Consider the following 27162-nt stretch of genomic DNA (forward strand, 5'->3'; position numbering starts at 1 on the left):
ACTCAAGAGAAACATGAAAAGTTAAACAAGAAAGAGAGAAAAAATGTAAAGGTCCTATTAATGTCAAATGCTATGTGGAAAAATGATATTGGTAACTTTCAAAAACTATATTAACTATCATAGTAGTTAGACAGATTATTCATAGGTAGTGGTTGGGGGTACTAAGTGGTTTGAGATGATGTGTAAAAAATAGAAGGGGATGAATAGAAAATGGCACCAAGAAAAACTTGAAGGAATGAGGAAAACAGAAACAATTATAATACAAAAAGAGGTACATTGGAGGGTGAAGGGAAGAATATTCTTATAAGAAGGAGAGGACAAGAGTTGTAATAGGCAACACACATTATTCTCAGTGGAATCAACTCTGAGAGGGAAGAAGAACTAGATATATTAGGGTATTGAATTCTATTTTACCCTACAGGGAAGTTGAGAGGGGAAACTAAGGGGGGTGGGGATTGGGGCATAAGTAACAAAACAGAGGGAAAGAGAGGAGGGAGGGAATTCAATAGACCTTACAGAAAACTGTAAGAGGAAGAAGTGAAAGATTGAGATGGGAAGTAAAATAAGGGCAAGGATTTGGGGAGAGATTAAAAGCAATGCACTGGAGTGGAAAAATAGTGATAAAAAGAAGGGCAGAAGTAGAAGAGGAAATCAAAATGATGAGGAAAACACAGGTTTTAGTCGTGACTCTGAATAGGAATGGGATGAACTCACCCAAAAAATGAAGGCAAATAGCAGAGTGGTTCAGAAACCAAAATTCTGCCATATACTGTCTACACGAAATACACATAAAGCAGGTAGACACACACAGAGTAAGGTAAGAAGTTGGAGCAAACTCTATTGGGCATTAGCTGAGAAAAAGAAGGTAGGAGTTGGAATCATGATATCTGATGAAGCCAAAGTAAAAATAGATATGATTAAAAGAGATAGGAAAGGTAAATACATCCTGAAAAGACAGTATACACAATGAGGAAATATCAGTAATCGACATATATGCAACAAATGGTATAGCAAAGTTCATTTGGAAGGACAAAAGATCAAGAATATCAAGTAAAATAATGAAAAAAAATGTGAAGGATTGGAGCAGTACCAAATCTTAAACTGTACTATAATACACTGGTCATCAAAACAATATGATTCTGGCTAAGAGACAAAAGGGAAGATCAGTGGAATAGACTTGGGTTAAATGATCTCAGAAAACCAATATTTGATAAACCCAAAGATCCCAGCTTTTGGGACAAGAAATCATTATTTGACAAAAGAGCTGGGAACACTTGAAAATAGTAAAGGAGAGATTAGGTTTAGATCAACATCTCACACACTAAACCAATATAAATTCAGAATGAGTGAATGACTTAAATGTAAATAAGGAAACTATAAGTACATTAGGTGAACATAGAATAGTTTACCTATCAGATGTATGGTAAAGATTTTAAGATGAAGAAAGAGATAGAGAATATTATAAAATGTAAAAAAAATAATTTTGATTACGTTAAATTAAAAAGGGTTTGTACAAACAAAACCAATACAACCAAATTTAGAAGGGAAACAACAAATTGGGGGGAAATCTTTATAACAAAAACCTCTGACAATGGTCTAACTACTCAAGTTTATAAAAAAACTAAATCAATTATACAAAAAAAATCAAGCCTTTCCCCAATTGACAGATGGGCAAGTCACATGAGGGGCAATTTTCAGATGAAGAAATCAAAACTATCAAAAAGCACACAAAAAAAGAAAAGTGTTCTTAAATCTCTTATAATCAGAGAAATTTAAATCAAAATAACTCTGAGTTACCACCACACACCTAGGAGATTGGCTAATATGACAGCAAAGGAAAGTGATAAATGTCAGAGAGGATTTGGCAAAATTGGAAAATTAATGCACTGCTGGTGGAGTTGTGTAAAAATGGAGACTTGAACTCCGGACTCCAATCCCCAGGAGTCCTTGCTAGCTCCCAGAATGCCCTCTAATTCCACTGAAATTCTCACCTGAGAGACATCACAAATTATTATTTAAAGGAGTTATCAGCCTACTGAAGCTCTTTCCTGTTTCTGCTTGCAAGCAGAGGGCTCTTTCATTATGTAGGTGAGGTTACAATGGGCCTCTCGGCCCACCTAGCACGTGCTTCTCTTACTTGTATATTCTCAAATTCTCAACCTTTAATAAAACTCTAAAAAATCAATACTGCTTGCAAAGAGAAAATAATTTCTACCTGCCTCAGTTTCCCCTAAATTTTAATCATAACAGTTTCATTTTAACTGTTACAGTTGTGAATTGATCCAACCATTCTGGATGGCAATTTTGGAACTATGCCCAAAGGAAATTGAAATTTGGGCTTCCCTTTGATCCAGTCATACCATTTCTGGGTTTATACTCCAAAGAAATAATTAGGAAAAAAGACTTGTACAAGAATATTTATAGCTGTACTCTTTGAGGTGGCAAAAATTAGAAAATGAGAGAATACCCTTTGATTGGGGAATGGCTGAACAAATTCTGCTATTTGTTGGTGATGGAATATTATTTTGCTAAAAGGAATAATGAATTGGAGGAAATTCCATGTGAACTGGAATGACATTCAGGAATTGATGCAGAATAAAAGAAGCAGGACGAGTAGAATGTTGTACAGAGACTGATAAATTGTGGTACAATCAAATGTAGTGGAGTTCTATACTAGCAGCAATTCAATGATCCAAGACACTTTTTAGGAATTTATGAGAAAGAATGCTATCCACATCCAGAGAATGAACTGTGGGAGTAGAAATACAGAAGAAAAATAACTGATTGATTACATGACTCAATAGGGATACGATTGGGCATATAGACTCTAAATGATCACCTTGGTGCAAATATCAAGAATATGGAAATAGGTCTTGATCAATGACACATGTAAAACCTAGTGGAATTGCACATTGACTATGGGAAGGGTGTGGGAGGAGGGGAGTAAAGTAACATGAATCATGTAACTATGGAAAAATGTTCTTAATCAATTGAATAAAATTTAAAAAAGAAAAAAGCAAGAAAAAGAGAAAATAAAAAATGTTATAAATATCTCCTGATGATAGAAATGCAAATTAAACATCTCTGAGGTACCAAATCACACCTGTCAGATTGGACAATATTACATAAACAAAAATGATCAATTTTGAAGAGAATGTGGCAAAATTGGGCCACTAAAGCATTGCTGGTAGAGTTGTGAGTTGATTTAACCATTCTGGAATACAGTCTGTACTTATGCCCAAAGGGGTATAAAAAATGCATACCTTTTGTTCCAGCAATACCACTACTAGGTCTATATTACAAAGAGATTTTTAAAATAGGAAAGGGCTGGTTTGCACAAAAATATTTATAGCTGGACTTTTTTGGTCCTAAAGAATTGAAAACTAAAGGGATGTCCATCAATTAGGTAATGGCTGAACAAAATGTGGCATATGATGGTGATGGAATATTATTGTGTGATTTCAGAGAGATCTGGGGAGGGCTACTTGAACTGATTAAGAGTGAAATAAGCTGAACCAGGAAAACATTATACATAGTCACTGAAATATTGAGGAACAATCAAATGTAACAGACTGCTTCTAATAGCAATACAATGGCCCAGGACAGTTCTGAGGGATATCTGAAAAAGAATGCTATCCACTTCTATAGAAAGAACTGTTGAAGTATAAATGCAGATGAAAACATATGTTTTATCTCTTGTTTATTTTGGTATATGGTTTGGAGTTTTGTTTTTATAAAATTATTCAGTTACAAAAATGAACAATATAGAAATATTTTGTGTGATAATACAAGTATAACCCAGATTGAATTGCTTGACAACTCTGGGAGAGGGGAGAGAAGAAGGGAGGGAGACAACATTAATCATATAAGTTTGGAAAACAAATGAAAAATTGTTATTAAAATATATATATATTTTTTTAAAAAATCCATACATATAATGATTAACACTTTCACCTTATCCATAAGAAATTTTCTCTTCTTTCTTATTGCTTTATCAAAGGTTTCCTTCTCTACTCAAGGTTCAGTTCTATAAATAGAGTATTTAAACACATATGATGATGCTCTCTGAAATGTCCTCACCTCGTTGTTGTTTAATATATTTAGTTTCATTGGACTCCTCTTCTCTACCTTAGATAGATAAAATTGTGGTTATCCACTTGTCATGAAGCAAAAGTGTTTCACTCCAATTTTTAAATTTTTTTTAAATTTCTTTCTCAGACCAGATGTTTTCATCATTGCATTTCTTCATATACTTATATAAGGGGTACATGAGAGGACTGTTTTTATCTTTACCTTTGCAGGCTATAAGTCCACATGGGTCTCTCTAAATCTCTTTCATAGGGAGGCAAGAATAGATGTTTCTAGTGCCTCCTCTTACTGCTCTCCAAATAAGACTGATTCCTGGCAAGGAGAAATACAAAAACTGTTCATATACATCTTGCAATGTGTAATATCATTATTACGTTTGTATCCCAGAGAGATAAGATAAGAAAGATCAAGGAAAAGGATCTGCTTATATGAAAATATTGATAAAAGATCTTTTTGTGGTGGCAAAGAATTATAAACTGAAGGTATGTCCATCAACTGCAGAATGGTTGAATAAATTGTGATATGTAATTGTAATGAAATACTATTGTTCCTTAAAAATAATGAAGATGAAAATACTTGGAATTACCTATGTGAAGTGATGCAAAATATAAGTAGCAGAACCAGGAGAATGATGCAGACAAAACATTAATAATCCATGATGGTCAATCCAAAATGAATGAAATAGTTATTATCAGAAGGATTCAGAACTCCAAGAGACACACAAAAGATTAGTCATCATCATAGAAGGAACTAAAAGAGTCTGAGTGAAGATTGAAGCAAACCATTTTTCACTTCCTTCATTAATTTTTCTATAGTGTAATCTATTTCTTTCAGGATATGATGAACATAGAAATATACATATAGTACTATAAGACATGTACAACTTATATCACATTACCTGCCATCTTGAGGAGAGGGCAAGAATGGGAGGGAGGGAGAGAACATGGATTGCAAAAAGTCAGAAAATTATTATTAAAAATTGTATTAACATGTAATCTGGAAAAATACCAGTTTCAAATAAAGTCATTTATCCTAATTAATAGCCAAAGAGAAATCAGAGAAAACATTCAACCATTCTTTGGAGAATATATTCAAAGTAATAAAGCATAAAGGTTAGGCATTGTGAGCTATATAACTCAGCTTAACCAAGATACAGTCCCACATAATATCCAAATTCTCTCACTTCTCTAGTGTATCAAGCTGGGAGTAGAAGTAGGATAGACTGCCAGCTGCTTTACATGTGCTCTATATGGTGACTCTTCTTCTCTTATCAAAAGTCTGAAGAGAAATTGGAAGGGTGTGTTTTATAATACTGGAAATCAGAAGAATGAGGATCTTTCCTATCCTCATTTCTCACTATCTCTGTCCATCTCTTGTCCAGGTATGAAACATTAAGTAATCAATCTCTACCAGTGATGAGAGAGAGCCATTCAGTTTATTTTTAATAAACTGGTTTGATCTAAAACTCCTAAATCTATGGGTCCTCACTGTGATCCACAATCCCTCCAGTTTTTATTTTGCTAGTAGAACAACACATTCTCTTCTCTTTCCAATTCTCATACTTTATTGGTAGAGCTCAGCTATATGCTTTACAAATTTCTGATGTTCCCATTCTGGAATTCAAAATTTCCAAGTCCCAAATCTAGATTAAATTGTCCATTTCTTTTCATTCATTCATTCTTGCCATGCTTAAATGAATAAGAAAAAATCACAAACAATCTTAACTAAACCTACTACAAATTTAAGTTATGTATTTCTAATTTTGGCCTCAGTGCAACAAAGCAATCTTTCTACTCTTTTCTAATCATCTTTCCTGCTCATAACAGTGATTGTTCCAAATAATGTGTTCAGTTGTAAAGAATCCCACAGCATCTTCTCTCCTAAATGCCTTACCTGAGGGTGTCAGCCCCTATTTCAATGAAAATTGAAATATTTTGAGGCAGTATCCCTCATCACCCTTCCTTTTTACCAAACATTCCTCTGACATGTATTTGGATTATCTGTTCTTTTACTGCAGTTTTTGATCAAAGTGACCCATCCACTCCTCTAAATGTTCTCTTCTATTCCCTCTATTTTACTGCAAAAGATTATCACCTTCACTCCTCAAAAAAATTCTCTCCTTTTCTATTTTTTCTATTCTGATTGAAAAAGGTTGCCTCCATACTTGACAAAAAAAAAAACACAAAACAAAACATATGATACCATTTTAAAAAGGATGCTTATTAGCTTCTAATAGTCAGCTGGATCAACTGCTCTCTAATTCTTTTATCCTGTTTCTGTCAAAGTCTTAGAAACTATATACTTTGATGCATCTATTCCCTCTTTTCTCATGTTCTAATAAATGCAGTCTGCTGGATTCTGATCTATCAATCAACTTTGCTGTCTCAAAAAATTTAAAAAAATTCTTAATTGTCATCTATTGGACTTTTCTCAATTTTTATATTTTAAAATTTACCCTAGCATTTAACATAATTAACCACCTTGTCCCCTTGGATACTTTTTGATTTCTGGGTTTTGCTGACACAGATCTTGCTTGAGTCTTATTTCTGATAGCTACTTCTTCATTTATATAGCTGCATCTTGATCCATTTCATGCCCACTAAACTGAAATGTAGAATATGATCTGCCTAAGAGTCTTTATTTCTCTTTTCTTTCAATCCTTGTCACTTAGTAATCTTATCAGGTCTCATGGGTTTAATTATTCTCTCAACAAATGACTCCCAGTTCTGTCCTTTCATCTGCAATTCTCTCCTTAGCTCTAGTTCCATATCAATTACTTTCTATTTGACATTTCAAAAGGGTTATATTTAAACATAGCAAATTGAAAACATCACTCCTTATATTTTCCCAAAATCTATCATTCTTTGGGACTTTCCAATTATAGGTCAAGGAAAGCACCATTTATCCAATACCCAAATCTGTCATCAATTATTTTAATTTTTATATCCCATATATCAAATGAGTTGTCAAATCTTGTAATTTTTGCTTTCACAATATGTTATTACATGTCCCTCATTTTCTCTTTCATTAATTATAAATATTTTGCCTTATTCAGATTAAATATGTCTTTATTCTTCCCTGACTCCACTTTTCACAATTGAGAAAACAAGAAAAACAAAATCCATTTCAAACATGTATGGTCATTGAAAACACATTTCTCCATTGATACTATCAAAAGGAATATTGTTTTTTGTTTTCTTTTTGAGTCATTCACCTATCAGGAGACTTATTACCACATTTGTTTACCCTTTCTTTGATTGGAAGAATAGAATTTTCAATTTAATCCATAATGAACTAATTTAGGAAATTGAAGTGTACTATCAGTTATGGTGGTGATGAAAATCCCAATTCATTATCATTGATTATTGTTACTATTAAGATAGTAAGATTTCTAAAATATAATATTTTATTTGACCCTCATAAAAATAAGAGATTATAATCATTAAAGGTATTATTAGTCCCATTTTATAGATGAGGACTTTGCTTATTTTAGATACTTTGGAAAGTCAGTTTTCTCTATTTCATTAAATCATCTGATTTTTAAATAGAACATTTCATTTATTCATGTTCCTCATCCCAAGCAACTTGACGTTTTCATACAAAATGCAATAATGAGAATCAACCAGTAATGACTAGTTTTTATATAGGAACAGGAAATGTAAATATATAGTTTTCCAACCATTTATATCAAAATCATGACAACTAATTCTTAAACCATATTTTATAAAGAGGTTTAAAGGTTATGAATAGACCTATCATTCTCTTTTCTTCCTACAGAAGATAGGTTGACAATTTTTCATTAGGTTCAATAATATTTTATACTATTCTTTCTATATCACCAGAACCTTGGTTTATTATTATATGAAAAGAGGATAAGACTACTTTCATGAAACTGGAAATATAAATTTAAGAGCACCAAGCTATAAGGAATGTGTATATAAGTTAAGCCATTCTCCTAAAGTGGCAGCTATTTTATTGTGTTCCTTAGCTAAAGAGTTTATCCAGTGTAGGGTAAGGGGAGGGATCAATAATTGAAAATTTTTATTCAATATTTCTCTCCACTGTATATAGGATATTTTCCCCAATATATTCCTCTTTCATATGCTCTATAGTTATGTATCCTGTTTTTTTCATTATTTAACCTCCTTGCAGACTAAATCCACATATTTTTTATAGTCTGATGTCTACCTAATGCAATACCATTATATTTCAATGTATCAAGAATTTGTGATTTTTGTTGTTGTTGGGCCAAATCCCTCCTCCTATGGAACTCCCAATTGTAAAACATGGCTATGAATTAAAGATAAATCTTAGAAGTTAATTTAAGGCTTACAAAGGATGAGTATATTGCTGCCTGTGCCATAACTCAAAAGCTTCAGAGGTGGAAATTGAACCTTAGTCTTATTGGCTACAAGTCTAGTACTGTTAAGATATATTGCCCCATTAATTCTGTTATGTGACATTTAATTATTTGTTATATATAATTATAAATTTCAGATATTTGTACAACACTGTAAGTTTTAGAAGGTATCATTTGTTCTTTATAATAATTCCTTTGAAGAAAGGGCTTTAATTACCTTGATATTATTGATAAAAAAAATAGAGTCAAAGAAATTTTGGGAACACAATAGTGTCATCTGTTTCAAGTAACATTTTACATTGAGTGGTAGAGAGGTAATGGGGAAAAGCACCTCAAAAAAAAACCCAACTTTTTAAATTCAAACAACAAAAAAAGTTCTCTGCCTTGAAGGAACTTGTATTCTAGAAGGTGAGGTAAGTTATGCATACAAGATAAGTATGGTGCAAAGTAGTATGTAGTAAGTCCTATAATATTAAAGGTTTGAGACATAACTTTTGGCTGAACGATGAGAGGATCAGTCAATTTAACTGGGTCTTAAAGGATGAATAGGATTGAATCTGCAAACACAGGAGAAAATCTAACTGTTCAGTTTGAAATGTCAAATAGAAAGTTGAATTCTGTCCTAATGGCAATATGTAATCACTGTAGATTACTGGTTTAGAAATATCACTTGTGTATCTGTGTGGCATACAGACTAGAGAAGCAATGGACACCTGACCATGGACATTAACTGGTAAGTTATGGTCATAGACTTAATAGGCAAGAGATGAAAAGAGATTGAATAAGCTTGGTAGAAATGTGAAGAGAGAAAGGAAATGAAATGAGAGATCTTTTCAACTTGAAATCAATGACTTGGAAGCTATCTAGATTTATAAGATAATAGAACAAAAGTAGAAATTTGAATCTGGCTCCAAGTTGCAATCCATAGTTTTGGAAGGATGGCTTATCTTTGCCATAAATGTGGAAGTTTGAGATGAGAGGGGATCATTGGGAGAGAGAGAGAATTACATATGTTTTATAAGGGCTAAACTTGAAAATACCTGGGTATATAAAAGAAAAACACTGGTAACAATTTTCTGGACTAATACTGACTTTATTTAAGAATTATTAATCATAAAGTCAGGGTTTCTAGAAATTCCCACTATGGTCTAAGACACTGAATCCACTTTGTTATGTACTTTATGCAAGAGAGTCAAATTATACCAACTACTTCCCAAAAGGGGGAGTAGCTGAATATTCCTTACCAGAGAGACAATCAGAATCTTCTCTTCCTGAAGGTTTCTTTCTCCTAAAAATTTGGATTGTTTCCTTTTCTTCTTATGGGGGAATATTACCTAGTCCCTTTATTGCATATAGGGTGGAAGTAAAAGTGGTCAAAGTTATTCTATAGTTTCACAATATAATGTTTAATTATTGATTCTCATACCTAATTATTCAGCCAATTAATAACCCAAATTATTCTTTAATATTAATTTTACCATGATTACAAATTATCAATATAATACTGAGTTTCTAATAGGATCACATACAGAGTATACAGAAAACTCTAAATAAGTATAAACAATGAATATAAATTATTTAAAGCTATTTAGCTAAATTATATTTTACAAGTATATACAACTGGAAATTTCCATGAAGTTATAATTCATGCTGGGAGAGAGATTAGGGTTAGATATATTGGGAGTCATCTGAAAAGAGATAATAATTGAACTCTTGGAAGCTAATGACATCATCAAGGATAGAAATTGATGAGAATAAAATAAAAATATTACATAATAGAGTGTTTTGGAATGTCTTCACTCAATGTGTCATGTGTGTGAAGCTAGGAAGAAAGAATGAGAATGAATGAGTAGACATAGGAATAGAAAAAAAATATTAATCTGAGAAGAGAATACCAAATAGGAGAGAGTAATCAATAAAGTTAAAGAGAAGAATGAGAATTGAAGAAATTATATTGGATTTGGTAAATGAAAGATTGGAAATGTTTCAGTGAGAAGTTTCAGTTCAGTGAAGAGATTGAAACACTATCTGTAGAAATTTGGAAATTAATGAGAGTAGAGAAAAAGAAGGCAACAAAAAGATAAATTTTTTTCTAATAATTTATTTTTTTGGTGAAAAACTACAGATTTGGGGATGATAGTTTGAGATAGATAGCCAAGTGACATTTTGTTTTGTTTTTAATGGATGACATCATGTCTGCAGGAAGGAAGGGATCAGGGAATAGGGAGAAATTGAATATTAGAAATAGCGAGAGAGTCTTTATGGGGGAAATCTTCCAAAAGTATTGAAAATTATGCAATCAAGGGTTAGAGACATATTTGCCTAGGTTAGGAGAAATATCAGAGGTTTTTTTGTTTGTTTGTTTGTTTGTTTTGTTTTGTTTTGTTTTGTTTTTTGCCAAAGGCTAGCCTAAGTAAGAAATAAGGGAGGAGGTGGAATTTTAATACTCATAAAAAATGAAATCTCTTTTCTCAGAAAAGAACAAGATGAGGTAGAAGGTGGTGTGGGAAACTTAAGGTAAGAAAAGAAGTTCTGTAGGCAGTAAGAGAAAATCAACCAAAAAAAAAAAAAGATCAACAAACAGTGAGAGTATAAATCAATTAAAGATGCTGAAGATTACAAAGGCAAGAGTGACAAACAGAGTTAGGAAACTTTAGTACATATCCTGTATCCATCTCTTTGCCTGTATGATGTTGGTCAAGTTACTTATCCTTTTTATGCCTCAGATCTATTTTCCTGAATAATAAAATTAGGCAAGAAATCAATAATCTTTATATGACCAAGAGTAATTAGAATTATTTTAACTTCCTGTCATTATAAATAGTTGTGAATTTTGATCATGTCTTTCAGCTAGTTCAGTAATTCTTAAGTTATCTCTCCCTAATCTATTTTCTAGGAGAGTTGTTTTTACAATGAGATATTTTAATTTTTTTTTAATTTTGACCTTATTTTATTGCTTCTTGAAGATTTATGAAGTAATAACTCCCAATTGTCCAATTCTAATTTTAGTGATTTTATTTCTTCAGCAAGATTTTGCACCTTCTTTTCCATTTGACCTATTCTACTTTGAAAATAGTTTTGTTTTGTTTTTTCCCTCTAGTAAATAATTATACCTCTTTTACCATTAGGTCAATACTTTTTTGGTTAGTATTATTTTCTTCTATATATTTGTGCTTCTTTTACCAAGCTGTTAATTCTTTCATATTTTTTTTTGTATCACTCTCCTTCCTTTTCCCAATTTTTCTCCATCAATCATCTCTTTCTTTAATTCTTGGAGGAATTCTTGCTAACCTTGAATCCAATTAACAGTTTCTGAGACCTTGCCTTTACATTGTTGTGTTCTAAGTTTATCTTGTTCTTACTTGACAATAGCACATTTTTTTATGATCAAGTCATCTTTTTCTTGTTTACTCACTTTCCCCAGGTTACTTCTTGACTTCTAACTTCATGTTAAAATTAGACTCTGCTCTCCTGATTGTGAAGAATGCTTCAGGAGTTTTCATGCTGCTATTTTTAGAGTTAGTTCTGCAAGTCTGGAAGTTTTTGGTGTTTCCAAATTGGTGTTATCCTGGGTGAGGTATAGTCACTGGTCTCCTGTTCTGTGCTCTAGTCTTTACACAACAAGGTCTTTGCTCATCTGCAGCCAAAAGTAATACTGGTCCTCTTGGCCAAAGAACCATGACCAGTTTCCATGATCTCCTGTATAAAGGGTGAATATTATGTTTGAGACTGAAAAAATCTAAATTTAAATGGTTTCCAAGAGAAATCCCAAATAATAAAACACTCAAGTCTGCTGCCAAATTTTTATGGTGATTTAATTACAACAGGAGGAAGAAAATATTAAAAGGAGTAGTGAGAGGGAGAGAAGGAAAGAGGGAGAGAAGGAAAGGAGTTTAATTCAGAACAACTCTGGCTCAGGCTGAGCCAAAATGGGTCTTAGGCCTTGGAAAGCCAAGGCAGAGAAAGGGGTCAGTCCTTATCACTTATGTGACTGTTCTGAAGGAAAGCAGTCTGCGGGGCTCCTCCAAACTCAAGCTACAGGATCAAACTGAACTCTAGCCCTCTCCACAGGAAGTCACGAGAACTCCAGAGGCTGTTCTCTACCTCATTTCCTGCATCTCACATGTGCCAATGGTGGCTCAAGCTTGACTTAGGACAGCCCAGGGGTCTGTCCTTTTTCTTGCACATGTCTGTTGAAGGCCATTTTCTCAGATAATTAAATCTTGAGTTTAATGCAGACCATCCTAATCTTGTTATACTAAGAAGGGAGGAGAAATGTAGTTTCCAAGACCTGATTCTGTTATTCTAAGTATCTCTATTATTATTGATCAGGAAATAGCTAAATCATATCTTCTAAAGAATGGTCTGATTAGGGTGGAATAGTTTTAAAATTCACACCTGGAACCTCAAGTGCTAGAGTACTTCTTAATCTAAGAACTCTGACCAGGACCACCACTCTCTTCATGCTGATTACAAACACTCTTCTCTGCTGTGGGACTTTAATCTAGAACCACATAAGGGCAATAAAGTTTTCAATTTGCACCAGCTATACCTAGCACCAGGAAAGCATCCTGTATTCTCTTTCTGACAAGTTTTTTGACCCTCCTTTCTAGTTTCACATCAGGAGCTCCCAAAGCTACTGTTGCTATTATAGAGGTCACTTTTAAGACAAAAGTGGGTACTCATGCTGAGCTCCAGGCCTTTATCTATATGTGTATATTAAGATTTCTGGAGACCTAACCAGCCTTAGGGTAGAAAAATATTTCTACCTGGCTTTTTGTTGGTATCATTTTAATGTTGTTGGTAGAAAATATTCATAAGAGTTCAACTTGGTCCCAGTCTATACTATCCCATCTTGATTCCTCTTTATGTAGATTCAACCCCTCATATTTTAGATGAGAAAAACAAAATAAAATTGTACAAAATCACATAAGTAGTAAGAGTTAGAGCCAAGATTTTATCTCTGGTTCTATGCATCTAAATCCAAAAGTTTGTGTTATTGTTGTGGTTATTTTTCCATTATATCACACATGGGCAGTAATGTGTTTTTAATTATCTGGAAACCATCTTGCCTTTACAAATGCTTCTCAGTAAATAATTACTATAATTTTAAGCACATAGATTTTAAATCTACAAGACAGTTTCAATTTGAGACAAATGAAATATACATCATTTGAACAAAATAGTATCCATACCATATTGGACAACATTTTTCTTAATAACAAATAAGTGTCTTATGCCCAGCCATGTTTTAATTCTGATTAAATTAATTTGTCTATGTGCACATTGTAAAGTTGACATTCACTTCTCCAATTTATAAAGTAATATAACACTCAATTGTAAGAAAAAGTCAATTCACTTCGTATTTCATTTTCAAAGGAAAATAATATTTGTGCTTTATTATTCCTATTTCCTCAATTTCCAAAGATTCACTCTATCCACCTCATTTTCTAACATTAGCATAGTTTATTACTTTTTTTAAATTTTTCCTTTAAAGTGCTACTTGGTTTATTTGTGCTCTGTAGTTCCTGCAGGTTGTTTGGGAACATAATTAGATATTCATTTTGACACTCTGGCCCCAGAAGAAATAACATTAGCTTCATACTTATCCATCTGGTTATCAATTAAAGCTATTGCGTCTCTGCTTATAAATTTCTAGGGATGTGTGGGCGACCTTCCAGTTATGTCATTAAAATCCTGTATGCCCTAACAACATGCTAATTAATATCCTCTGATACTTGTAGGTGCACATCAGAGACATAGCACTGCAGAGGAAATTTTGTCTGTGTTAAAAAAGCTGACAATTTAGATTAAAACTTAAACTCAGTTCTCATGACAGAAACATGTCTTCTAAGCACACATAGACTTTTGTCTTCATTTTAAAATAATATTTAATTCAAACATTCGACAAAATTAAATACCTATTAATCTATTAAATCTGTAATGTGAATATAAATCATGTTCTTATTCATACTCACAGATGGGTGTTTCTTAACAATCCCATATAATTATTGAGAACCCTTTACTGAAATGGAATAATTCAGAGCTAGTTAGAAGTAATTATTTGCATGAGAAAGATACTAGTGTCTGTTCTGATTAGGAACAACAGCTTTTTCCTAATATTGGTCAGCAGCAGTCCAGAATCTGCCAGCTGTTTAGAAATGCCTTTGTTTTCCTGAAATTTTGCCTGAGGAAGACAAACATCCCTAAAGACACATCACAACAGCCAGTGCAGCATCAAAAATGAATTCAGATGCACATAAGATTTTTCCTTGCCTTCTGTAATATTGAAATGCCATTTCTTTAAATATTTTCTTCCATTAATTTCTTTTTATTTAGCAAGGAAAAGCAGCATGATTACCTTTCATATATATATAGATAGATAGATATACATGTACATATATAATATGTATGGCTAATATGTTTTCAGTATTATATAACTTAAAATTCATTTATTATTGCTTATTTAAATTTACATATTCAAATTTTTTGTTTCATAGTCTTTATTTTTTTAATGAATTAATTTAGAGTATTTTTTCATGGTTTTATGATTCATGTTCTTTCCCTCCCTTCTTCCGTCTCCACATCAGGAGCTGACACACGATTACACTAGTTTATCCATTTATCTTTGTTCAGAACCTATTTCCATATTATTAATATTTCCAATAGATTAACTAAATTTTTAAGTTTCTTATGTACTTAATATTTTATACTGTTAATGTTTATATGATAATTGGCTCAACAACTACAGTCACAGTATTCAAGTGATCACAGGAGCATGCATTTAAGATTCCAAGGAACTTTAACTTAATGCCTTCAGTTTCTAGAAGGACAACCTGAGGTCAAGAGAAGTTAAATGATTTTCCCAGAGTCACAGAGCGAGCAAGTAGCAGACCTGGGATCTGAATTAGATCATCTTATTCCATACCTAGTATCCGTTCTTTCTGTGCCATACTTCTTCTCAGAACCCAAGCTCAGCTGATATTCTCATATACATTTTGTATAGGATTGTGCAGGTTGATTCTATTTGAGAAAAGTATTTAAAAAGTAATAGAAAAAGATTCCTAATTTATGAATTTGATAGCATTTCTTCATTTGGATTTACATTTAGATTCAGATTTGTTTTTAGCTTTAGTAAAGATTGAAGACCATCTGTTTATTGGGTCATTTCTGGTACTTTGGGATAGGATTGACTCTCAATACATGCATACTTGCTGAATCAAATGAACTGTTCTCCCTTATGGAATAGGAACCAACAAAGTTTTAATTAACAACAAATAAAGTTCACTAGAAATGCAAACAGATCCAAGCTTATATGTTACTTCATATATTAAAATTAAAAGATTCCAGCTAGACCACCAGTGCTTTGAAGTATGAGATATAAAGCTAAAAATACATAAAGTTTCTAAAATTATTTTGTGACAAATATAATGATGAATTAACCTCATTTGAGTACTTTTGTCATGTAGGTCAGATTCAAGTACAGTGGTACTTTGACACATCAGTTTAATTTGATCAGTGGCCAAGGTCTTATCTCTATTTGCTTGTGTGTCAAATCAAATTTCCCCATTTAACTTAATGGAAATGCAAGTAATCTGTTCAGGATTCAAAAAAAAAATGCATTTTTTTTGTTTTATCTGCTTTTATTTTTTACTAGTTAATTTAGAATATTTTTCCATGGTGACAAGATTTATGTTCTTTCCCTCCTCTCCTCCAAACCGCCTCCCATAGCTGATGTGAAAATTCCACTGGGTTTTACATGTGTTATGGATCAAGACCTATTTTTATATTATTAATATTTGCACTAGGGTGATCATTTAGAGTCTATATCTCCAATCATATCACCATCAAACAAACCATATGATCAAGCAGTTGTTCTTCTTCTGTGTTTCTATTCCCACAGTTTTTCCTCTGAATGTGGCTAGCATTCTTTCTCATAAGTACCTCCATATTGTTCTGGATCCTTGCATTGCTACTAATAGAGAAGTTCATTATATTTTATTTTACCACAGTGTATCAGTCTCTGTGTACAATGTTCTCCTGGTTCTGCTCCTTTCATTCTGCATCAATTCCTTTAGGTGGTTCTTAAGACTTTGCTTTATTATTTCTTGCTGTCTTGTGAGATCATTGGCTTCTACTTGTTAATTCTAGTTTTTAATAACTGGTTTTCAACGAAAATCTTTTGATTTTCATTTTCAGTTTGATCTATCCTGCTTTTCATGGCTTCCAGAGAGTCAATTTTGGTCTTCAATTTGCTTATTATTTCCTTTGATTTCTGGGCTTCTGTTTCCAAGTGGGAGATCCTGTCTTTTAAACTGTTATTTTCTTTTTGAACTTTCCCACTTTTCTTGCCAAATCACTTCCATCTTTCTCATATCAGATTTGAAGTCCTAAAGAATTTGTGACCAATTTCCATTTTTTTTTGAAGTTTTGGGTGTGTTTACTTGTTTTTCATCTTCTGCTGTCTCCATTTTGGTCTGGATTTTTTTGCATAAAAATTATGAAGGATTGCCGGTCAAGATGGCAGCTTAGAGAAAGCTAAAGTTCAGAACTCCGGAAAACCCTTCCCGACCTATCTCAAACTATAAGCTCCTAAGGCACCGAAATTCAAAACGATCAACAGCATAGACCCTGGGAATCCTCCTCCTAGACCTGGACCTGGATCAAAAGGTACGGCCCCCCTCAAAAGCCAGAACCTGAGATCACTCGGACCTAAGGGGTAGGAGCTCAGAGTCCAAGGCTCCGGGAAGCCGCAGCCCCGCTCCCCTCAGAGAGCAGGGTCTTCTGAAACAACAGCAACCCTCAGGGCAGACAAGACAGCCTCACCAGCTGACCCTGCGATCCAAGTCTCAGTGAAAGTCAAGGCCCTCAGAGCTCCTGGAAGCCGCGGCCCCTTCCCCCGGAGAGAGCAGGGTCCTCTGAAACAACAGCAACCCTCAGGGCTGACAAAACAGCCTCATGGCCAGCTATTCTGAAGGAAACTTCCAGAAAACAACCTGACCCAGTCGAGGGGGAACCTTAGCAGCAGGGAAAGAGAGAACCGGGGGAGAGTGTGGTTCCCTGGTCCGACCCTTCCATTCCAGTTCCAGTGAAAGTCATTGCCTGAAGGCATACTCAGTTTAACCCAGGGAAAGCTCATGGAACCGACAATCTGCCCAGGACTAAAGCCTCTGAACACCAGACAGAGATAAGAAAAGCTAATCCTCCCCATTCAGAGGTGGCAAACTCCACAGAAGCACAGAAGCCCCAAAATACCAAGAAAAATAAGAAGAAAGGGGCAACTTTGGACACATTCTATGGAACCAAAATACAAAATACAGAGGAGATAGAAGAAGATATACAAGAAAATGTTCCAAAATCTTCCAAAGGAAATGGAAACTCTCCACAAACCCATGAAGAATTTGAATCAGAAATGCCCAAAAAGATGGAAGCCCTCTGGGAGGAAAAGTGGGAAATAATGCAAAAGAAATTCACGCATCTACAAAACCGGTGTGACCAAACTGAAAAGGAAAATCAGGCTTTAAAGGCCAGAATCAGGCAGCTAGAAGACAACGATAGAGTAAAAGAGCAAGAATAAATAAAGCAAAGCCAAAATACCAAGAAATTAGAAGAGAATATAAAATATCTCACAGACAAGGTGACAGATCTGGAAAATAGAGGGAGAAGAGATAATTTAAGAATAATTGGACTTCCAGAAAAGCCAGAAATAAACACCAAACTAGGAGAATTGAAGGAAGAAATAGATAGTAAAACCATATTAGTAGGAGACTTAAACCAACAATTATCAAATTTAGATAAATCAAATCAAAAAATAAATAAGAAAGAGGTAAAAGAAGTGAATTAAATCTTAGAAAAATTAGAATTAATAGACATATGGAGAAAAATAAATAGGGATAAAAAGGAATACACCTTCTTCTCAGTACCACATGGCACATTCACAAAAATTGACCATATATTAGGTCACAGAAACATAGCACACAAATGCAGAAAAGCAGAAATAATGAATGCAGCCTTCTCAGATCACAAGGCAATAAAAATAATGATCAGTAATGGTACATGGAAAACCAAATCTAAAACCAATTGGAAATTAAACAATATGATACTCCAAAATCGTTTAGTTAAAGAAGAAATCATAGAAACAATTAATAATTTCATCGAGAAAAATGACAATGGCGAGACATCCTTTCAAACCTTTTGGGATGCAGCCAAAGAGGTAATCAGAGGTAAATTCATATCCCTGAATGCTTATATTAACAAACTAGGGAGAGCAGAGATCAATCAATTGGAAATTCAAATGAAAAAACTCGAAAGCGATCAAATTAAAACCCCTCAGCAGAAAACCAAACTAGAAATCCTAAAAATTAAGGGAGAAATTAATAAAATCGAAAGTGATAGAACTATTGATTTAATAAATAAGACAAGAAGCTGGTACTTTGAAAAAACAAACAAAATAGACAAAGTACTGGTCAATCTAATTAAAAAAAGGAAGGAAGAAAAGCAAATTCACAGCATTAAAGATGAAAAGGGGGACAGCACCTGCAATGAAGAGGAAATTAAGGCAATCATTAGAAATTACTTTGCCCAATTATATGGCAATAAATACACCAATTTAGGTGATGTGGATGAATATATACAAAAATACAAACTGCCTAGAATAACAGAAGAGGAAATAGAATTCTTAAATACTACCATATCAGAAAATGAAATCCCACAAGCCATCAAAGAACTTACTACGAAAAAATCCCCAGGGCCTGATGGATTCACCAGTGAATTCTATCAAACATTCAGAGAACAGTTAATCCCTATACTATACAAACTATTTGACATAATAATCAAAGAGGGAGTTCTACCAAACTCCTTTTACGACACAAACATGGTACTGATTCCAAAACCAGGCAGGTCAAAAACAGAGAAAGCAAACTATAGACCAATCTCCCTAATGAATATAGATGCAAAAATCTTAAATAGGATACTAGCAAAAAGACTCCAGCAAGTGATCAGAAGGATCATTCACCATGATCAAGTAGGATTTATACCAGGGATGCAGGGCTGGTTCAACATTAGGAAAACCATCCACATAATTGACCACATCAACAAGCAAATCAGCAAGAACCACATGATTATCTCAATAGATGCAGAAAAAGCATTTGATAAAATACAACACCCATTCCTATTAAAAACACTAGAAAGCATAGGAATAGAAGGGTCATTCCTAAAAATAATAAACTGTATATATCTAAAACCATCAGCTAATATCATCTGCAATGGGGATAAACTAGACACATTCCCAATAAGATCAGGAGTGAAACAAGGATGCCAATTACCACCTCTACTATTTGACATTGTACTAGAAACACTAGCAGTAGCAATTAGAGAAGAAAAAGAAATTGAAGGCATCAAAATAGGCAAGGAGGAGACCAAGTTATCACTCTTTGCGGATGACATGATGGTCTACTTAAAGAATCCTAGAGATTCAACCAAAAAGCTAATCAAAATAATCAACAACTTTAGCAAAGTTGCAGGATACAAAATAAACCCACATAAATCATCAGCTTTTCTATATATCTGCAACACAGCTCAGCAGCAAGAACTAGAAAGAGAAATCCCATTCAAAATCACCTTAGACAAAATAAAATACCTAGGAATCTACCTCCTGAGACAAACACAGGAACTATATGAACACAACTACAAAACACTCTCCACACAACTAAAACTAGACTTGAGCAATTGGAAAAACATTAACTGCTCATGGATAGGATGAGCCAATATAATAAAAATGACCATCCTACCCAAACTTATTTATCTATTTAGTGCCATACCCATTGAACTACCAAAATACTTCTTCACGGATTTAGAAAAAACCATAACAAAGTTCATTTGGAAGAACAAAAGATCAAGGATATCCAGGGAAATAATGAAAAAAAAAAACATGTGATGGGGGCCTTGCAGTCCCTGACCTTAAACTATATTACAAAGCAGCAGTCATCAAAACAATTTGGTACTGGCTAAGAAACAGAAAGGAAGATCAGTGGAATAGACTGGGGGCAAGCAACCTCAGCAAGACAGTATATGACAAACCCAAAGATCCCAGCTTTTCGGACAAAAATCCACTATTCGAAAAAAACTGCTGGGAAAATTGGAAGACAGTGTGGGAGAGACTAGGACTAGATCAACACCTCACACCCTACACCAAGATAAATTCAAAATGGGTGAGTGACTTAAACATAAAGAAGGAAACCATAAGTAAATTGGGTAAACACAGAATAGTATACATGTCAGATCTTTGGGAGGGGAAAGGCTTTAAAACCAAGCAAGACATAGAAAGAATCACAAAATGTAAAATAAATAATTTTGACTACATCAAACTAAAAAGCTTTCGTACAAAGAAAACCAATGTAACTAAAATCAGAAGGTAAGCAACAATTGGGAAAAAATCTTCATAGAAATCTCTGACAAAGGTTTAATTACTCATATTTATAAAGATCTAAATCAATTGTACAAAAAATCAAGCCATTCTCCAATTGATAAATGGGCAAGGGACATGGATAGGCTGTTCTCAGATAAAGAAATCAAAACTATTAATAAGCACATGAAGAAGTGTTCTAAATCTCTTATAATCAGAGAGATGCAAATCAAAACAACTCTGAGGTATCACCTCACACCTAGCAGATTGGCTAACATAACAGCAAAGGAAAGTAATGAATACTGGAGGGGATGTGGCAAAGTAGGGACATTAATTCATTGCTGATGGAGTTGTGAACTGATCCAACCATTCTGGAGGGCAATTTGGAACTATGCCCAAAGGGCAACAAAAGAATGTCTACCCTTTGATCCAGCCATAGCACTGCTGGGTCTGTACCCCAAAGAGATAATGGGCAAAAAGACTTGTACAAAAATATTCATAGCTGCGGTCTTTGTGGTGGCCAAAAACTGGAAGACGAGGGGATGCCCATCAATTGGGGAATGGCTGAGCAAATTGTGGTATATGTTGGTGATGGAATACTATTGTGCTAAAAGGAATAATAAAGTAGAGGAGTTCCATGGAGACTGGAACGACCTCCAGGAAGTGATTCAGAGCGAGAGGGGCAGAATCAGGAGAACATTGTACACAGAGACTAATACACTGTGGTATAATCGAACGTAATGGACTTCTCCATTAGGGGTAATGCAATGTCCCTGAACAACTTGCAGGGATCTAGGAGAAAAAAACACTATTCATAATCAGAGGACAAACTGTGGGAGTGGAAACACCGATGAAAAGCAACTGCCTGAATACAGCAGTTGAGGGGACATGACAGAGGAGACACTCTAAATGAGCACTCTAATGCAAATATTATCAACATAGCAATGGGTTCAAATCAAGAAAACATGTAATGCCCAGTGAATTTACGCGGCAGCTATGGGGGTTGGGGGGAGGTAAAGAAAATGATCTATGTATTTAATGAATAATGCTTGGAAATGATCAAATAAAATAAAATAAAAATTATGAAGGATTAAGGTTTTCTTTGTGTATGTGTGTGTGTGTGGTTGTGGATTGTAGTTCCTATGAGTTGGTAACCATTGCCTTCTTCATTCCTGGTCAGGAGTTTAAGTGAGGAATGTGGGCAATCTTTGTATTGGGCTCCAGAGAGGTTCTTACCATGAGGATATTTTTCCAGTCCTCAATAGTGTCTAGCTGCTTTTAGGGGCAGGTCCAATCTCTGAGAATTTAAAGATTGCTGCACAGATGTCTAGATGTGGAGTGTAGGCAAATCTGTGTATTGAGCTCTTGAGCGGTTTTTTGCCTGAAGGCTATTTTTTGGGTCTCTGTAGGGTCTGTTGTGAGCCACCCCTCTACGCTCAAGCTCCGCATTCTATCTCCACATTTTCTCAGCCTCCTGGGATCCTGAGTCCTGTTGCACTTATGGGCAGCTCCAGACCCTGAGAAATTAAAGATTACGTGAAGAGGTCTGGTTTTAGGGTGTAGGTAAGTCTGTGTATTAAGCACTGGAGGGGTTTTTGCCCAAAGGATATTTTTGGGTCTCTGTGGGGTCTATTGTGCCACTCTCTACCCCATCTGCGTGCCCTATCTCCACATTTCCTCAGCCTCCTGTTGTCCCAAGTACTGTTTCTTGTAGGGGTAAGTTTGTGTTGACCTCATCCAGCCTCCCTCCTAGAACTTAGAAGTTTTTCCCATGGTCACTCAGACTCTGGCAAGGTAGATGAAGTGGGGGGTCAGGTGATGCATTCGCCCATTGCTCGGAATAATTTCACCCCCTTTCAGCATGGAAATGCCCTAAATTTGCCTACCTTCCATGCTACCAACCCTACTGTGGAACTCCTTCACTCTTTTGACTTTGGTTTTCTCGTTTTGAGGCACCCTATCTGCATCAGAGGAGAGGAAAAGAAGAGTTCTGCTTCTACTCTGGAGCCATCTTAACACAGGAGTTGTATATGCTTTTAAATACAAAAAATATACTTTATAAATTTCAAATATATTTATAGATAATAAGTTAGAATGTAAAGAAATAAAATTGCTTATGAAGTGTTATTTACTTCAAGATCAGCTAAAGATGCTGGTGGAGAAGGTTTTCTTTCTATGTGCTATCAGTTAACATAACTTACTTTCCACACATGTAACACTACATTTAAATACAAAATTGACCTTACACATTAATTATGATATGTAATTTTATTGCTTAACTTAATTCCTATTTTTAAATTTTACTTAATGATCATCATTTCTTTACTAAATTTTGGCTGTTTTGTCACACTTTCACAGGAGGGTGACAACTTTGAACTTTTTCTAAGTTGATCTACCCATTTATTATTTGGTTAATAAGTAACTATTTATGTGTCCTCATATAAAGTTGTCACTAGAATTCCATAACAACGTAAAACAAGTTTACAGTAAGAGAAAAAATGACAATAAGTAGGAAGAGAATTTTGTCCTCATTAATAAATGAACAAACCCTAATATTCAAAAAAGATTTTCCCTAGATACTAGATGTCATGAAATTCTATTTAGGAGCCTTATCCATGTAAATGATAAAATTTTTATTAATGTTAAAATTGACATACTTTAAGGGTTAATGACATTTTAAGCTATAATTTTCATTCATGGTTTAGTGTGAAAGATCTTAAGTTTTTAATAGGGAAACTGAGAACACTAAATTCCTCTACTCCATCAAAAGCTTTTTCTTGTAAACTTTTTTTCTTACAATATAGCTTCTCACACAAATACATTCACAAACTGTATACTAAATATTCCCTTAAGGTTAACAGAGACGTTTTAATCATAATTTTCAGTATCAACCTTCTTTAATATGACACTGATGACATCTTATCCTTTTTATAAATACACTATTTTGATATTTAAACTTTCTTGCAATTCAACATCAACATATCTTTATAGAATAATCTCATGTTATTCTTCCTCATATCTTTCCATATCTAGAACATGAATGATTAATAAATGATTGTTGATTTTCAAACTGTCCTGTTTTTCTCTATATATCACTTTCTTTTTCTAATTTTGATAACTTGGCAAGGGCTTCACTGAAATTTAATGATATTCTTTTCTCTAAAATACAGAACTCCTTAGATGCAGAAATCTCCACACTTCAAATTTTTATCTCCCTTCTAATTCCATCTATAATACACACTTTTCCTGATCAACAAAATTGCTAGTACTTTCTCTGAAAGTACTATGTACTCCAGTCATCAGAAATTGTTTCCTAACTGCTATACACACATATATACACACCCACACTCTCCACATATATGTTTGTGCATGTACATATGTATGTATTTATGTGACATATATGCATGTATACACATCTGCTCTCATACTTTTTTTTCTCTATTGCATGAAAACTTAAAGAAAACTGGGTCAATTTTATTTTTTGACTTCATATCATCAAATCCTGTTACAGTCTTCAGATGCAGATATTTAATAAATGTGTTTTGGACCACATTATAGGGCAAAAGAAAGTTTGAAAGATTTAAGGATTTATAAATGCAATGATATACCTTGAATCCAGAGAACTTAAAATGAAATATATGATTTATAGGCTGCAAGATTTAGGACGGAATGAAAATTTTGAGTAAGACACATTTTTTATAAGGCCAGTGTAAGAGTTTCTTTTGGTGCTTATATTTATATGTAAATGTATGTGTAATATATGTGTGTAAATGTATACGTATGTAGATATAGAAGAGTGTATTTGTGTTTGTGCCTGTGTCTGTGTCTATACATTTGTGTGCATATGTACACACACACACACACACACACACACACACACACACACACACACACACATATATATATATATATATATATATATATATACATTGAACTACATAAATGTTAGGAGGGTATTTCTGTGTGCATTTATATTTACTATTGTTTCATTTGTGATGGGCAGTGAGAAGGAGGGAGAGCTATTGGTTGGATGATCATGCATGAATGTATGTAGACCCATATGTGTATGTAGTTATAAATGTATGATATAAATATATTATATATTTAAAATATATTATATTAATAATTATACTTCCTCCTCCCTTCCTTTCAGAGATGATAAATTCCTCATGTAATCATTTAGACTCCAAAAAACATCTTGAAAGTATAAAATGCTGGGTTCAATGTTCTAAAATGACAGTTAACAGGAAAATATATAAAATCTTAAAAATGAATTCAAAGAAATCTGCTCATCAAGATAAAATAGATGACTAGATAGGAATTCATCTGAAAACAAATAGGATGCTGTTATGCATTGCATTATCATTATATTACAGAAGTGTGAAATTCAACTTATGTGCCTCCTTAATATACCTACATAAGCACAAACACAAAAGAGATCTTAAATCACATTAGCATATTAAGCCAGGCATAGTATCATGAACTACAGAGATGATACTATTGATTTGATGTACTCTGCCCTAATGTGCCCACATTTGAAGCATTGCATTCAGTTCTGTGAGCTATATTTTAGCAAGAACAATGATAAATTGAAGAGTCTTAGCAATAGAAGGTTCTCAAAAATGTGTCTTAAGAATACACTCTGAAGATGTTGATAATAATATTACCTTAGAAAGTAGAGGACTTAATGGCAATGAGATGGGTGTGATAACTATCTTGAAGAACTTGAAAATAGTCATGAGGGAAAGGGAATAAATTTATCTAGTTTAGGCCCCCCAAAACATAACAAAGTAAATGTCATAGAAAATGCAAAAAAAAATTGACTATAAAGTCATTTAATAGTTTTGTTGTTGTTGTTTTTTGTGCCAGAGATTATTGTTCAAATATAGCTTAAATACTATGTTCTCTGTGGTTTTGTCTAACATAGATCCCATGATTATATGAATCATTTTGTAATTTTTTTCTTTACATTATAATTTTGTCAGTCTATATCAATTGATACCACTCTTCCTGTGTCTCAGAAATCTCAGTAGTTATGAGTTTCAGCTTATGAAGTCATTTCATTGAAATGGAAATAATAAAAAATGTATCAATTACCAACAAATGGGAAACCATTTTTCCAGATTTTTGTGATTAACAATATTTATCTATATTTCTATATATGTCATTTTAAGAATTCCTCATTTTCCAGGTATAACAAATATACAATTATGATCTTGAGTTGTAAGACTAGGAACAAGTAACTTCTTACACAATTCCATATTGATCTGAGAACATTCAGATGAACTGATAGTTGTCTTAGCAACGGATTATCATTCCTGTATTCTTATATCCCCACCAACATTGATATTTTCCTTCTTTGCAAATTGGATAGAAGTAAGATAATACCTCAGATTTTTTAAGGTGTAAAACTATTTTCTACCAACTGTGTATCAGTTTTCCAAGAAGTTATTATAAAGTAAGCTATTGCTTTCCACTAGTTTTCATTGTTATATTTATAAAATATATCATTGAAATGGGGAAAAAAGAGAATAAAAGGTTTCACTTGTTTTGAGTAGATTGTTAATACAATATTTATGTCACAAATCATTTGAAATGAGAAAAAATGACTGGTTTGTGATCTAAATATGTTTAGTAAACACCAACATTCAAAGATACTGAGGCTTAAATAAAAAAATTGTACATAAATCTTAGTCATTTTATTATTAGCCCACAGTGACCAGTACTCTAATCTAGTGATTACTTTATCCTCTGAGCCTTTGACTTCAAAGAAAAACATTAATTATTTATGAGTAAACTGAACCAATATAATTAAAATGGAAATACTACCTAAATTAATTTACCTATTAATTTCTTTTTTTTTAAACATTATTTTATTTGGTTGTTTTCATACATTATTCACTGGAAACAAAGATCATTTTCTTTTCCTCCCCTCTCCTCCCTCCTTTCCCTCTCCCATAGCCGACACATGATTCCACTGGTTATTACATGTGTTCTTGACTCGAACCCATTTCCCTGTTGTTGGAATTTGCATTATAGTGTTCATTTAGAGTCTCTCCTCAGTCTTATCTACTCCAACCCTGTAGTCAAGCAGTTGTTTTTCATCGGTGTTTTTACTCGCACAGTTTATCCTCTGCTTGAGAGTAGTATTTTTTTTAGATCCCTGCAGATTGTTCAGGGACATTGCATTACCCCTAATGGAGAAGTCCATTACGTTCGATTATACCACAGTGTATTAGTCTCTGTGTACAATGTTCTCCTGATTCTGCCCCTCTCGCTCCGAATCACTTCCTGGAGGTCGTTCCAGTCT

At 33.7% G+C, this 27162-nt stretch overlaps 1 pseudogene; it reads left to right on the top strand.

Moving 5' to 3' along the window:
• Window positions 1-22373, top strand: part of LOC100027941 (kinesin-like protein KIF23) — a 62194-nt pseudogene extending 39821 nt beyond the window's left edge.
• Window positions 22374-27162: the final 4789 nt, after the last annotated feature.

Source organism: Monodelphis domestica, chromosome 2, assembly GCF_027887165.1.
Source record: "Monodelphis domestica isolate mMonDom1 chromosome 2, mMonDom1.pri, whole genome shotgun sequence".
Classification (NCBI taxonomy): Eukaryota; Metazoa; Chordata; class Mammalia; order Didelphimorphia; family Didelphidae; genus Monodelphis; species Monodelphis domestica.